The sequence below is a fragment of the Carettochelys insculpta genome, chromosome 2 (genome assembly GCF_033958435.1).
Source record: "Carettochelys insculpta isolate YL-2023 chromosome 2, ASM3395843v1, whole genome shotgun sequence".
Classification (NCBI taxonomy): Eukaryota; Metazoa; Chordata; order Testudines; family Carettochelyidae; genus Carettochelys; species Carettochelys insculpta.
In genome coordinates this window covers 142270921-142287421 of record NC_134138.1, presented here as the reverse complement: position 1 = coordinate 142287421, position 16501 = coordinate 142270921, and the positions used below count along the sequence as shown (strand labels likewise).

Below are 16501 nucleotides of genomic sequence, written 5' to 3'. Positions count from 1 at the left end.
AAGGAGGGAGACCTGGTCATTGACCTCCTCTCGTAGTGGTCCAGCTAAGCATCACCAGACCTTGGCGAGGGACTCTCTGGTAAGTACCTGGTGGGGTGCACACCCCATCTCACTGGTAGGGGTACACAGCTGCCAGTGTGCCACCTGGACACCAAGAGGACCTAAGCCTGACACAGCCCAGCTGGCCATGGCTCCCAGCAGGCCAAAACAGCCACTGGCAATACTCCACACTTGCAGACAGGGACAGCACCATGAGCTGCTCATACAGGGAAGGGGTGGGTGAAGCCAGACATCACATAAGCCTGGTCCCAGAAGGGTGGGCAACCCGTCAGCACCTGTAATCTCCATGGCCACCCTGCTATTGGATGGGGGTGGGGGGCTGCTGCCCACAGGGGGTGGGGGGTCGCAAATCTTGGGATTCCAGAGCAGGACTGATGTGTTGTCCATATTTCCCTTTCAATCACTACAGCTGTGCAGTCAGAGGGCAGGGAGAGCCCCACCCCCTCTGTCGTGCCAGACATAACACCAGAGGTGGAGGATGGGGACCAGGTTCCCCCAACGCTAGGGCAGACCCACACCAGGAGGTCTGGCAGGCAAACAACAAAGGACACGCTGTACACCACCAGCATCCAACACTAGGCAGAGGTAGCAGAGCAGCACCTCCAAGTGGAGGAAGAAGACCTGGCCTGGTGGTGGATGGCCTGAAGGGAGCTAATTCTTTATTCCCTTTCAAAATAAAATCATAGTATTTGACTTCATGATTTCCTAGAACAGTGAAATCCCACTACCTTCAGTAAAACTAGTACATGCTTTGATGGATGGGAGGGGTACTGCCCTTTTCTAGAAATCCAGGATTCAGTTAACTAAATTGACTGTTAAAGGGAGGAGAGTGTCCAGGGTATCCAGGAAGAGCTGGCAGGAAGCCAGAAGACCCATTGGGAAGAGGGTGAGAGATTTGAAATGAAATACTGGTTCAATCTACTTTGTGTGTGAGTTAAGAGCAGGAGCTGGGGAGAGGGAGATGGACTGAACCAGGAATAAGTGCATGGATTTTTCAGTGATATCCATGCCTAAGGAAAGACTGAGCCCTTAAACAAGGGATATGTAAGCAGATAGAGAATGTTTAATTAGACAGGATCAAGTTTTCTTTTGTGTTTATTTATTTATTTGTTTGATTAAACTCCTCTGTGCTAAACCCTCCTGTACACTGTAACTGCAACTGAATTCCAGGGAAGCAATTCTCTATGTTATAATTTAGTTTTTATTTGTAGTTGTTCTGTAGCACATAGCAACCAAGTATGCTTTACCAAGTGTCTTCTTTGTTATGTTAATAAAGTCACCTTTTTCAAGACTATGATCTGATTCCAATATTCCGTGTGGATGTGCCTGAAACTGAAGGTATGCTAGTAAAAAAAATAGAGGGTTTTTTCAAGTTTTCTCATGAGGAACTGTTAAAGATCCAGGGTAACTCCACAGGAACAATCTCCACAGTTAGATCAGAAGAAGTAGATTTGTCCAATGAAACCTCATCACCTAATTCATCATTTTGTTAGTCTTTAAAGTGCTACATGTCTGCTGCTTTGTTTTGTTAAAATGAAAACTAACATGGCTACCTCAGGAAGAAGTTTCCTAGTGCATCCTCCAGAGTTCAAAAATATTTGTTTGTTTTGCATTTGGGTGGTGGTAGCGTAGCATACAAGATCAGAGAATCTGTGACACTGAGGACTTTTAAAGCAGAAGACTTTAAGTGGCAAGGAATTGAAAGGTCTCTTCCAGTCCCCAAACTTCTGCACTTTAAGCCCGTGTCTACACGTGCACGCTATTTCGAAGTAGCGGCACTAACTTTGAAATAGTGCCCGTCACGGCTACACGTGTTGGGTGCTATTTCAATGTTAACATCGATGTTAGGAGGCGAGACATCGAAGCCGCTAACCCCATGAGGGGATGGGAATAGCGCCCTACTTCGAAGTTGAACGTCGAAGTAGGGCATGTGTAGACGATCCGCGTCCCGCAACATCGAAATAGCGGGGTCCATCATGGTGGCCATCAGCTGAGGGGTTGAGAGACGCGCTCTCTCCAGCCCCTGCAGGGCTCTATGGTCACCGTGTGCAGCAGCCCTTAGCCCAGGGCTTCTGGCTGCTGCTGTGGCAGCTGGGGATCCATGCTGCATGCACAGGGTCTGCAACCAGTTGTCGGCTCTGTGGATCTTGTGTTGTTTAGTGCAACTGTGTCTGGGAGGGGCCCTTTAAGGCAGCGGCTTGCTGTTGAGTCCGCCCTGTGACCCTGTCTGCAGCTGTGCCTGGCACCCTTATTTCGATGTGTGCTACTTTGGCGTGTAGACGTTCCCTCGCAGCGCCTATTTCGATGTGGTGCTGCGCAACGTCGATGTTGAACGTCGACGTTGCCAGCCCCGGAGGACATGTAGACATTATTCATTGAAATAGCCTATTTTGATGTCGCTACATCGAAATAAGCTACTTCGATGTAGGCTTCACGTGTAGACGTAGCTTAAGTGACCAGCAAAGACCAGCTTCCATGAATGCTTTGGTGTTTTGCTGAACAGGGACAGATTTCAGCAGCTTTTTAAACAAATATTCAGGTACTTTGCTGAATGGGGTCTTACTGCTTCAGATAATTAACAAATATATCACAGCTTTATAAAGTCCTTACCTGCCCATCGACAGCTTATTTATTCTGCATGTCATTTTTCCTTACCTTTTTATGAGACACATTAAACTAGAAAGTGCATAAAACTTCAGTAAGTATGTCAGCTCTTCATAGTTCATAAGGTGCACAGGAGCTGTGGAACACATGCCAAATTAAGCAGTGATGTGGATTAGCAATGTTTCTTCTTTGGAGATGTTCACTTGTTTCATTCGTTATATATGGAGAACTTATATTAATGCCTTCCAAAAGTTGACACAACTTGTGAATCTGCAAGTACCTCATTTCCTGAGGAAGGCAAAAGGCCAAATGTGCTTCATAAAGTGTCAAGGAATTATGATATACATGCTGAATAATTAAATTGCCCATGGACTTCTACATATTTGTAAGGTGTGCAAGGGCTGCAGTGCTCTTGCCAAGATTATGTGCTTTACAAAATGCTCAGGAGCAGAAATATGGATTTGAATAATTAAATTCTCCATGGATTTGTGTGCTATCTGAATTCAGTAACAATGCTGAGAAAGAAAAGAAAAGAAAAGAAAAGAAGCTCTAAAAATTGAAAAGAACTCCTAAATCTGTCTCTAACCTACCAAATGTGAACTCTGTTACACAAGGTTATATTAGCTACTTTCATAAGTTTATCTAAGGATGCATACAAAAACTCCTACAGCAGAAAAACTCTTCTGATGCTCTATTAGGATGCAGGTTTGGGCTGCAAAACAGTGTGTTAATTGTCTTTGCTTGTGAGCACAGACCTCCTCTTTAGAAAGTCTACGCATAAATCCTCTTCCTTTTTTGCCCTTGATGGTAGCATTTTATAACTATACAATCCCTTCTGGAGCCCTCCCTGCCCTTCCTGTGGCTTCGGTATTTTCAGCCTAACTTTACATTTCCACTGTTACCCTTCTTTAATAAACTGTGTAACCATGCCAATTCAAATAACCGAAACAACATAACTGAAGTTTAATGATGGGAACAACGAATAGTGGCTTGAGTAGAGACAAGAAAATAATTAGCTGTGTCAAGTCATGGCAAGAGGGGATGAATGTTTGTGGAGGAGTAGGTGATTGTGTGAGTGACAACCTTTGCAGAAATGAGAAATATAGGCTGTGTCTACACTAGCCCCAAACTTCGAAATGGCCATGCAAATGGCCATTTCGAAGTTTACTAATGAAGCGCTGAAATGCACATTCAGAGCTTCATTAACATGCGGGTGGCCGCGGTATTTCGAAATTGACGAAGCTCACTGCCGCACGGCTTGTCCCAATGGGGGCTCCTTTTCGAAAGGACCCCACCTACTTCAAAGTAGGCGGCGTCCTTTTAGAAAAGGAGCCCTGTCGGGACAAGCCACGCAGCTGCGAGCCGTGTCAATTTCGAAGCGCCGCGGCTGCCCGCATGCTAATGAAGTGCTGAATATTCATTTCAGCACTTCATTAGTAAACTTCAAAATGGCCATTTGAATGGCCATTTCGAAGTTTGGGGCTAGTGTAGACATAGCCATATATATATAGTCTCAATACCAGCACCTCTGAAAATATCCAGTTTGAATCCAGATCTATCATCTCTGTTTAAAGATCTCTATTATGTGCATCTTTAAAATAACTGATGTCTGAAGAGATTTCATGTACATCTCTTTTTGATTGCTCACCACTGTCCTGTGGCTTCATGGCCTGGGCACATTTTGAGTTCATGGATTGAACAAAGACTTTGGATTTACGCCTTATTACAGCAGTCTGTAAGTTACACACATATAGAGCCTTTTTTCTCCCCTTTACCCCGTTTCTGGACTGGAGTTAAACAGGTCATTTTACCTTTTCGCTCAATGATACCTTGACATGTTTTTACAATTTAAGCTAACTAATCTATACCACCCTGTATTTATCTGAGGGTAAGTCTTCACTAACTGGAAGATCAACCCAGTCAGATGTGATCTTCCCGAGTATGATTTTATGTGCCTAGTGGGGATACATAAAATCAAACTATCGGGGATTGAAATTGACCCTTGTACTCCTCAATCTCACAAGGAATAAGGGAAGCCAACAGGAGAGTTTTTCCCATCAACCTTCCTCAGTGAGGATGGCCATGTAAGTTGATTGTGGATAAGTTGTTTCTAGACGTGTAGTTGCCAACAGGGGTAGCAGGGGAGTTGAGGAGCTCTCTGTAGCCTGTGCTGGCTTTATAGTAGTTTAGAATATAGTTTGAGTGAGGACTTGTTTTATCATCGGCATATGCAACAAGAAGCCATTTTAGCATAGCTAACTTAGGCTCTAAAAGGCCTACTTCTGCATCTTTCCTGTCAGCACTAACGCAAGCAGCCTGCCAGTGCGACATGGCATGATGGATTTTTTGCAAACTATTTCTTTCCTTCATCCTGTTTTTAAGAAACATTAAGGTCATATTAGTAATGTTAGATATATATGTAAATCATCATTGTCTGCAACATTCTTTCTGATGCCAACTGTTGTTTCAGCTTCTCCCCATCTACCTTGACCGCAAAGGTGTGGTATTGGCAATTGAATTCAGATAAAGGCCATGGTCAGTGGTGTTTCCCCCTCAACCTTTTATCAAAAATAGGTCTTGAAAACCATATAGGTTGAGATCATCAGGAAATTTGACCCTTGTTCTCCTCAGTTTCACAAGGAATAAGGGAAGCCAACAGGAGAGTTTTTCCCATCAACCTTCCTCAGTGAGGATGGTCATTGATTGTCAAAAATCCTGTGAAATCAGAGCTTAATTTAGGATCAGTATTTAAATACCATAAGGTAGATTGTGTATAAGAACCCATTGCTACCCTGAGGAAGGGGGTGTGTCAAACAAGACCCGCACTAGAGGTGGATCGCTCACCTTAAATCTCTATTATCTTCAGCTTTGTTATCTCTATTATCTTTGCTATCACTTTTCTTAGAATGAACCCGTGTTTTCCCTTCTTAAGTTAATGGAAATCTTACCCACTGCAATAACACTTTCCCAACCAAATTGAAGCAAGATGGTCATAACCATAACAAAGCATAAGAGCTGCTAAAAGTATTGTCTGTGTAATCACTGGAAAGCCTGAAAATCTCACCTCTAGCCTCAGACAAACTTTGTCTCAGATTCTTGCTGATAACTCGGGAGAGGCATGAACCTTAGTCTTCGACTTTAAGTCGGATTGGCAAACCTTCCCAAATCTATAAATCACACTACCTTCCCCCTCCCTGCCCCCACCAAGTCAACATCTCACAGGCAGGTGTTTGGGGTTCCTGCTCCTGATATCCTCAGGGCTCAGCCAGAGGCTGGCAAGAAGTGGTTACTCAGCCGAATCAGACCAGAGGGCTCCTAGCCACTGCCCTTCAGGCCAAAGGACCGAAGCCTGAACCCTGGTGAGGGCAAGTGGGCCCCATGCCATGGGACTGGACTAAGCAAGAGGTCTGGGGCCCAGAAGTAACACTGTATGTGGACAAATCAGGAAGTTTCCAGAGAGCATGGAGGAAATCTTCCTGCTCCAAGTGCTTCAGGAGCTTTTTAGGGTCATGCTTCTCTTGACCTGATGCTCATAAAAACGGAAGAATTCACAGGGGAAGTGGAAATAGGTGTCAGCCAGTGCTCCCTATAAGCTGAGCACTTGGTGTACATCTGCACATGCCTCCATGCACATAACAAAATGTATTCTGCCTATGAATGGAAAAAAAAATTCAGGGAGATTTGGGCAACAGTGACCAAGAATTAGTTGACTTAGGATCCTGACAAAAGGAAAAAAAGAGAGTGGTAGAACACGACTCTGTACTCCAGAAAAGCAGACTTTAACTCCCATAGGCTACGTCTACACGTGCAGCCAACATCGAAATAGCTTATTTCGATGTTGCGACATCGAAATAGTCTATTTCGATGAATAACGTCTACACGTCCTCCAGGGCCGGCAACGTCGATGTTCAACTTCGACGTTGCTCAGCCCAACATTGAAATAGGCGCAGCGAGGGAACGTCTACACGTCAAAGTAGCACACATCGAAATAGGGATGCCAGGCACAGCTGCAGACAGGGTCACAGGGCGGAATCAACAGCAAGCCGCTCCCTTAAAGGGCCCCTCCCAGACACAGTTGCACTAAACAACACAAGATACACAGAGCTGACAACTGGTTGCAGACCCTGTGCCTGCAGCATAGATCCCCAGCTGCCGCAGAAGCAGCCAGAAGCCCTGGGCTAAGGGCTGCTGCCCACGGTGACCATAGAGCCCCGCAGGGGCTGGAGAGAGAGCATCTCTCAACTCCCCAGCTGATGGCCGCCATGGAGGACCCAGCAATTTCGACGTTGTGGGACGCGGATCGTCTACACGGTCCCTACTTCGACGTTGAACGTCGAAGTAGGGAGCTATTCCTATCTCCTCATGAGGTTAGCGACTTCGACGTCTCGCCGCCTAACGTCGAAGTTAACTTCGAAATAGCGCCCGACGCGTGTAGATGCGACGGGTGCTATTTCGAAGTTGGTGCCGCTTCTTTGAAGTAGCGTGCACGTGTAGACGCAGCTATAGAAGGCTGAAGGGCAGGAGCCTCTGGGAGGCTAAACTAAGGGTAAAAAAAATTCAGGAGAGCTGTCTGCATTTTAAGGAAGCCTCATTAGGGTGCAGGAACAAACATATCAGAATGTGCAGAAAGAATCGCAAACATGGCAGACAACCAGTTTGGCTGAATAGAGAAATCTTCAGTGGGATTAAATACAAAAAGGAAAGCTTACAAGAAGTAGAAACTTGTACAAATGATGAGGGAGAAATATAAAAACATCATTAACAAATGGTATGGAACAAACTGAAACACTTTTTTTTTCCTTCTCAGGCAAAGCCAGATCCCAGATTGCTTCACTGAGAAGCACAGTGTGGGAAGGAGGTGAGCAGCCCACAGTAGTGAAAGAACAGGTTAAGGCACAGGTCAGCAACCTTTCTGAGGCAGCATGTTGAAATTTGACATCCGTGTATGTATGACATCCAAGTGCCAGTGATACTTTTTGAAGTCACTAATAGTCCTACTTACAGCAGCTTCACAAATATGTAAATTAATATGCAGAGCTTTACCATTTAGGTTGTGGGTGATAGCATTAGATGGTGTTTTGTTAATCCACAGATGACTTAGCTTTGAGCAAGCTCTCAACTACATGGGGGAGGAGGAGCAGGGCTGATGCATGCATGCTGGGTTGTTGCTGACCCCTGGGTTAAGGACTATTTAGAAAAGCCAGACATGTGCAAGACCCTAGGGACAAGTCTAATGTATTCCAGGTGGCCTGAAAGAGGTGGATGATGTGATTGTGGAGACACTGGCCATTATCTTTGAAAACGCAAGAGCTGTGTCTACAGGAGCCCCTTCCTTTCAGAAGGGACATGTTAATGAATGAGTTTGAAAGATGCTAATGAGGCACTTCCAGGAATATGCAGCCCCTCATTAGCATAATGAAGGCTGAGGTGATTTGAAAGTGCTGCTTTTGAATCTCACACCGCCTGTGTAGTTGGGGACCTTTTGACAGGACCCCCCAGTCTTCAGAAGTCCCTTCTTCCTAACTCCAGATAGGAAGAAGGGCCTTTTGAAGACTGGTATGTCCTGTTGAAAGGCCTCCAACTACATGGGTGGCATGTGACTCGAAAGTGGCACTTTCAAATCACCATGGCCACCATTATGCTATATTTGTTGCAGCTCCTCATTAGCATCTTTCGATCTCGCTTATTAACATGCCTCTTCCAAAAGGAAGGGGCTCATGTAGACACAGCTAAGGTGATCCAGGAACATTCTAGATGATTGGAAAGAAAGCAAATATAATGTCCATCTTCAAAAAGGGGAAGGAAGGGCATCTGTCCATGCTTTATGGAAACTAGGTTATGCATAGCTCAGAGATGCTTTCAACAAAACACCTCTTGTAATCTATAATTTTAATGTTATAATCTGCTGCATCTGTAGATATTTTTGTACATCTATCATTCTTTTTTGTGAAGTTAAAAATATGACATATATGTCTGTTTATAGTTTTAAATTTGTTAATGAGGGCCATTAGTGATGTCTCTGGGACCTGGATGACTGAGCTTTGTGTCTTGTAAATGGATTTGTTTGTCCTGTAAGTCTGGAAATTGGTTGATTTAGAAAGACATGTGACCATACAACCTGGCATAGGCCTCCACTTTGGAATCGAGTGGGTTTTTTCCATGAGGAGGGAATACTAAATAAAGGGTCCCTACCCGGGGGTGGGGCAGGGAGAGTCTCTTTCAGCAGTAGGAACCTTTCAGCTCCTTTGTCTACAGCCTACTTTGGAATCTGTTTGACACACCCTCAAAAGAAAAAAAAATGGACTATGAAAGACTGTTGTCCCAGGTCAGAGAGAAAGGACAGCTCTGGTTTTATTTTATCTGACATGAGAACACCTTTTTGGTGTTAGACTCTGCATGCCATAAGTCTGTTAGGAGAGTTACAACGAGATATTTGCTTTTATTTTAATTTGATAACTCATTGTGATCTGTCTGATTTTACTAATTACCATTTCAGTCCTGCTCTTTTGCTTAATAAAACTCTTGGTTATAACTGAGCCCAGTGTAAGTAATTAAATATAACCCGAGGAGGGCTACCACTGTGTATATCTCCCTTTCACTGATAAAGGGGATTTATCTAATGAGCCCTTTCTGTGCAATATTTTGTACAAAGAGAGACAAATTTATTTGTGGGTTTTATCCCTTCAGGGGGTTATCTTCAGGGTGCTGTGCCCTTGAACTGCATCCCCCCAGAACTGAATTATATCAGTATTTTTAGAGGTAGATATGCTGGAGGGTAGGGATAGGGCCGAGAGTGACCCAGACAAATTGAAAGATTGCTGTTAAACAAGTGTCTGCATTTGGCCTGGCCATGCTTGTGACGCAGGCATTGCCACACACTCTGTCTGGGCCGCAAACTACATCCTGTTGTCAGGCAGAATACCAAAGTTAATCGCACCAAAATTTCACGCCTAAATCTCAGGCTCTAACCTTAAAAAAGTGAACTTAGGTAGCAACCCAGCACATCACCTAAATTGTTTCCCTCATTGGCTTATCAAAATCACCCCACTTTCATGAGGGGAGGGGACAGTTCAGGAGGGTATAAAAGACTCCGCCCAACCAGTGCTTGAGGAGGTAGCAGCGCACGTATCTCCAAGCGCCGGTCAAGCAGACTGATCACCTGTCTGACCACCTCCCCTGGAACTCCAGGCGTAACTCAGGCCTCATAACCAAATCCATTGCAACGTGTAATGCTTCTGCTAATTAGCATAGGACTAGTAAGTATAAGGTTGTAAGTATACATGTAATAGAGTGATAAGTTTCAGTTCATAGTTACAGAAAGGGTTTAGTAATTCTAATAGTGTAAGTTGTTAACCGTAGAATTCACTTAGTGATATAGAAAGTAGAATTCAATAGCTGAGAAATACAAGTATATAAGTGGTAATAAGGAATAAAGAATTGTAAACTGCTTGTTATCTTTAATAGTGTATTCACTTATTAAACAATATAGTTGTTATTTCTAAAGAATCCGACTTATTATTATTAAAATAAAGGGTAGGGGGTCAATGAATATAACCCGTCCTAACCCCTGGACTATTTTAGATAATTACTGGAACCTAGAGACCCCTCAGGGAGTTGTGGTTTTCTTGGTGGGTGTAATTATAGTCATTGTATTAATCATCCTTTGGAAACCCCGATTGTAATATCTCGGGCCCTTCCCTATCAGGCTCCCTCGAGGACCGCCCGAACCGTAGGGGGCATTACAATTACATCAAAAGAAATCTGATGAGGTTCAATAAGGACAAAGGCAGAGTCCTGCACTTAGGACAGAAGAATCCCATGTACTTATATTGGCTGTGGACAAACTTGGTCGGCAGCAATTATTCAGAAAAGAGCCTGGGGGTAATAATAGATGAGAAGTTGGATGTAAGTCAAAAATGTGCCCTCATTGCCAAGAAAGCTAATGACATTTTGGGCAGTATTAGTAGGAGCATTGCAAGCAGATCAAGGGAAATGATTATTCCTCTCTATTTGGCACTGGCAAGGCTACATCTAGACTATGAAATCCAGTTTTCTTTCCCTGCACCCATTACAGACATGATGTGGACAAATTGCAGAGAGTACAGTGGAGGGAAACAAAAATTATTAGGGAATGGAGCACATGACTTATAAAGAGAGACTGAGGGAACTGGGCATATTTAGTCTTCAGAGGAGAAGAATGAGGGGGAATTTGATGGCAACCTTCAAATATCTAAATAGGAGTCCCAGAGAGGATGGGACCAGACTATTCTCAGTGGTGGCAGATCACAGAACAAGAAGCAATGCTTGAAAGTTGCAGTTGCAAAGATCTAGATTAATTATTAGAAAAAGTACTGTTTCATTAAGAGGGTAGTGGTATACAGGAATGGGTTGCCTTGGGAGATGGAGGAATCTCCTTTCTTAAAAGTTTTTAAGGCTTAGTTTGACAAAGCCTGGGATAGAATGCTTTTAATTGGGGTTGGTCTGCTTTATGCAAGGGGTTGGACTAGATATCCACCTGAAGTCTGTTCCAACCCTACTCTTCTATGAGTCTAAGATTCTAAGAAGGAGAAAATAAAGGGAAAAGTGGGGGGAAAAAGGAAACTAAAGAGAGGAGAATTTCTTTACTCAGATTGTAAGGTCTTTGGGCCAGGGTGTAACACAGGGCCAGAAAAAATTAAACCTCTTGCAGGATAAATGACACAAATTCAAGGCCTCCGAGCTGTCAAGTACTGGCCTGGAATACTTGGGTCCTGATCTATTTATCTTAGGTCTGCTTGATATGTACATTGGATGATTAACCTATGGATCAATTCTATAACAACTCTTCACAGTTATAAATCTCACCCTCTCTACTTCAAAACTGATTTCAGAATGGGTTTCAGGACTGCATGCATACTTTTAATCAATATGCTCACATTTCTCAGGATATTTTACTTTGCTTAATAAGAATTGGTGAAAGATCAGAACTTTGTTATATGACTAATAAGGTTTTCAGTAATACCATGGATGATATATGAATGGCTGTCTTGGGGAGGTTAGCCTCCAGCCCATTCCTTTCAACAGATACCCACCCTGCTGCCTGAGCCCAGAGCCACCACCACCACATCCACTGGCCTCTGCCATAGGCCAGTGCCTCCCACTCCAGAACAGGAAGTACACCACAGCCGCGGCACCGATGCAGGCTCCCCAGCATCAGCATGACAGAAAAGCAAGTGGCACAACCACCACTGGCCCCAGCATGGCCATGGCCCCCTAGCCCCGAAGCCATGCCAGAAGAGGTGACAGTTGCAGCTTCCCCAGTCCCAGAGCATTAGGACTGTGTGTGGTGCAGGCCAAGCCAGGGCCATTACATGGAGACAGGAGTGACTGCACCAAGTGAAAGTAGTGGGTGGGAAGCTAAGAGCAGAACATGGGCAAGGCTGGCTGTTTTGAGAGGCAAATACTTCCCCAGCCTGTGGTATCTGCTGCCAATAAGTAATCCTCATCATTTTTGAGGTGGGTGTCTTGGAGGAAACCCCAGGCTGGGTTGCTTTAAAGGAGCTGTGCTTGGGCTTCTGTGCAACCAGTATGGTACTGCAGAATATGTTTTGTATTGGCTCAGAAAAACTTATGCCAGGTCTACATTACAGGGGAAGGTTGAATTAAGATATGCAAATCCAGCTATGTTAATCATGTAGCTGGAGTTGACGTACCTCAGTTTGAACTTTTGCTGTCTCCCCTGTGAGAGGCCAATGGGAGCAAATGCCTCCCTACCTCCCAAAAAGGGGCAGGAGAGCCAGCATCAATGGGCACCCTGGCTACGTCTACACGTGAAGCCAACATCGAAATAGGCTATTTCGATGAATAACGTCTACACGTCCTCCAGGGCTGGCAACGTCGATGTTCAACTTCGACGTTGCGCGGCACCACATTGAAATAGGTGCTGCGAGGGTATGTCTACACGCCAAAGTAGCACACATCAAAATAAGGGTGCCAGGCACAGCTGCAGACAGGGTCACAGGGCGGACTCAACAGCAAGCCGCTCCCTTAAAGGGCCCCTCCCAGACACACTTGCACTAAACAACACAAGATACACAGAGCCGAAAACTGGTTGCAGACCCTGTGCCTGCAGCATGGATCCCCAGCTGCCACAGCAGCAGCCAGAAGCCCTGGGCTAAGGGCTGCTGCCCACGGTGACCATAGAGCCCGGCAGGGGCTGGAGAGAGAGCATCTCTCAACCCCCCAGCTGATGGCCGCCATGGAGGACCCGGCAATTTTGACGTTGTGGGACGCGGATCGTCTTCACGGTCCCTACTTCGACGTTGAACGTCGAAGTAGGGCGCTATTCCGATCCCCTCATGAGGTTAGCGACTTCGACGTCTCGCCGCCTAACGTAGAAGTTAACTTCGAAATAGCGCCCGACGCGTGTAGCCACGACGGGCGCTATTTCGACGTTAGTGCCGCTACTTCGAAGTAGCGTGCACGTGTAGACACAGCTCCTGTGAGTTCAATTTAGTGCATATCTACCAGGGTACTAGATCAAACTCCAGAAGATCAATTGTAGTAGCAAGTATCAGAGAGGTAGCCAAGTTAGTCTGTGTCTTCAAAAATGGCAAGAAGGCCTGTGGCACCTTTTAGACTAAAAGATATTTTGGAGCATAAGCTTTCATAGGCAAAGACCTGCTTCATCTGATGAAAGCTGATGATCCAAAACACCAGCTAGTTTAATTGTAGCAGCATTGATCTTCCCCAGAGTGAAGATGTACCCTAAATATTGGAATATCCACTAGCCTGGGGGATTGTCTGCTCCATTCTTCGCAGTTTGCCCTGTTTCAGTAATCTCAGTGTGGCCTCCCTAAGGGGTTTTGTTTTGGTTTATTTTTGTACAGTGATTGGCCACAGTGGCATATTGGTCCATGACTGTGGATTGCAGATGCGATGATAATACATATAATAAAGAATACAAAAATCAACATTATTAAGAAGTGTGAAACCACCAATCTATGCATTGATCATCACCATGGCTATTTGGTATGCCGTCATATAATTCTAGCTGCTTTTTCTCCTATACAGTGTTGATGATGATGATGATGGTGGTGATGATGATGATGATGATGATGATGATACAGAAAGATTGATTCAAAGGTTCATACAAATCAACAGCAAATTTCAAGCATTTATAGAGATATTTAAAGTAAATACTTCACATGTAGTAACCAGTAAAGTTTTGAACGTAATTAGCACTAGGGAAAGCATCACAGATTTCTTGCCCATTCCTAATCATTTCTTTTTGACAAACAAAGCTGAAGGTTATTTAGATTTAAATTAAACAGCCAATTATCCAATTAAACAAAACATTATATCCTCCTGTCACAAAGGCTTAACTTAAGTACATCAATTCAACCCCACTTTTTTCCATTAAGGACTGCAATTGTCATTTAATAACAGTATTGATTATGAAAAAGACGTTATGGAAGAGAAAGCACTACACCTAATCTGACCTGGCCCTGATACTGTAAAGATATAATTTATCCTGGACCTTTACTGGACTGTAAAGCCACTATGATGTCTCATCGGTTTCAGGATTAGAGCCTATTATTTCCATAATCACATATATTTCACATGCAGCAATAATGTGTGTCCAAGTGTAACCCACAACCCTACGGCATATTGGTCACTGTCCCATATAGCACCAAGACCACCTACAGCAATAAAGAATGATTGTCCAGGCTGAGATCACTATGAATACCAAAGGAAGGGAAATAGTCCTCGTCATGTGTGGGATAATTGTTCTCTCTATTGAGGCCAAGTGTAAATCTATCAAATTTGAGTATGAAACCCAATTCACATATCTCCCTTTGTCATCTGCTGTTAATTTCTCTTTGTTGTAGGATGCATATTATCAGGTCTTTAACAGAATGGCCCACTACATTGAAATGCTGATTGACAGGTTTATTGTGTATTGAGATTCCTAATGTCTGCTCTTTGCCAATTAATTTTTGGCAAAGTGTTTGTCCCCTTACTACTGGACTATCCAGCTTTGTAGACTCCCTCCTCAAACCCTACACCACCAGCAGTCCTACCTATCTCTGAGATACCACTGACTTCCTGAAGAAATTACAAAACATTGGAAACCTTCTTGGCAACACCATCCTTGCCACCATGGATGTAAAGTCTCTCTACACTAATAATCCACATAAAGATGGACTACAAATAATCATTAACACCATCCCTGATGTTACCATTGCAAATATGGTGGCTGACCTTTGTAACTTTGTTCTCACCCACAAGTATTTCCACTTTGGGGATAATTTATACCTCCAGATTAGTGGCACTGCTATGGACACCTGCATGGCCCCACAGTATGCTAACATTTGTATGGCTGACTTAGAACAATGTTTCCTCAGCTCTTGTCACCTATTTCTTCTCCTTTACTTAGGTTATCACTGATGGCTAGATTGACACCACTCTCTACCAGAAACCCACTGACTGTTACACTTACCTCCATGCCTCCAGCTTCCATCCAGCACACCCCACATGAACCATCATTTATAGTCAGGCCCTTAGATACAATCTCATCTGCTCTGATCCTACTGACAGAGACCAAAAAATTCAAGATCCCTACCAAGTATTCATAAAACTTAATTATACACTGGGAGAAGAAAAAAAAGTTACCACCATCACCAACAAAAAAAACCCAGATTGACAGAGACAGATGTATACCCAGAAACTAACTACATCAAGATAGGCCCAAGAAGGTCAGTAACAGAACACCACGTCATTATCTCTAGCCCCCCGCTCAAACCTCTGCAATGCATCATTAAAAACTTACAACCTAGTTTAGATCATGATGCTATACTCTGAAAGGTGGCAGGCCTGTTCTCTCTGCAATACAACCATCTAACCTAATGAAGAGTCTTACTAGCAATCACAGGCTACACCACCATAATACTAATCCTTCAGCTTTTCCTTGCAACAAACCCTGTTGCCAACTTTGTCCACATATTTATTCTGGGGATACCATCAAGGGATCTTACCACATTAATTACAAATTCAGGGGCTAATTCTTTTGTACCTTGACCAACATTATATATCCCATCATGTGCCAACAATGCCCCTCTACAATGTACATTGGATGAGCCGGGCAAACCCTTCACCAAAGAATGAATGGACAAAGAGCTCAGTGGTTTGAGCACTGGATTGTTAAACCCAGTGTTATGAGCTCAGTCCTTGAGGAGGCCATTTAGGAATTGGGGCAAATACATGTCAGGGATGGTGGTTGGTCCTGCCAAGAGGGCAGGGAACTGAACTGGATGACCTCCTGAGGTCCCTTCCAGTTCTAGGAGATGTGTATCTCCAATTAAAAAAAAAAAGAGCAGACTTTAGGAATCTCAACTAATATAAGCCTGTCAGTGAGTATTTCAATGGAGTGGGCCATTCTGTTAAAGACCTCAGAATATGTGTCCTACAACAAAGGGACTTTAAAAACAGATTACATAGGGAAATTTGTGAAATGGGGTTCATACTCAAATTTGACACATTAACACTTGGTATGAACAAAGACAACAATTATCTCTCATGTTACAAGGGCTGCTCCCCTTTCCTGGATATTTGTAATTATCTTAGGCAAGGCACTCAACTTCCCCTACCCCTCACCCCACTCCTTCAGTTCCATATATTTGCTTTATCAGTTTTTATTGCAATTTTTTTTGGACCTCTGTGCTATATAACTGAGTGTGGACTGGAAATGCTACAGATCTGATGAAGTGGGTCTGTCCCACAAAAGCTCATCACTTAATAAATCATTAAGGAGAAGGTTTTGCAGCAATGGACAAGATCTTACACTTATCTGTGCAAA

At 43.9% G+C, this 16501-nt stretch overlaps 1 protein-coding gene across 2 annotated transcripts in view; it reads right to left on the bottom strand.

The window, feature by feature from the left end:
* The window catches only part of CDH12 (cadherin 12), a 255751-nt gene that overhangs the window by 199525 nt on the left and 39725 nt on the right, over positions 1-16501 (bottom strand). The gene's annotated exons all lie outside the window — the stretch shown is intronic.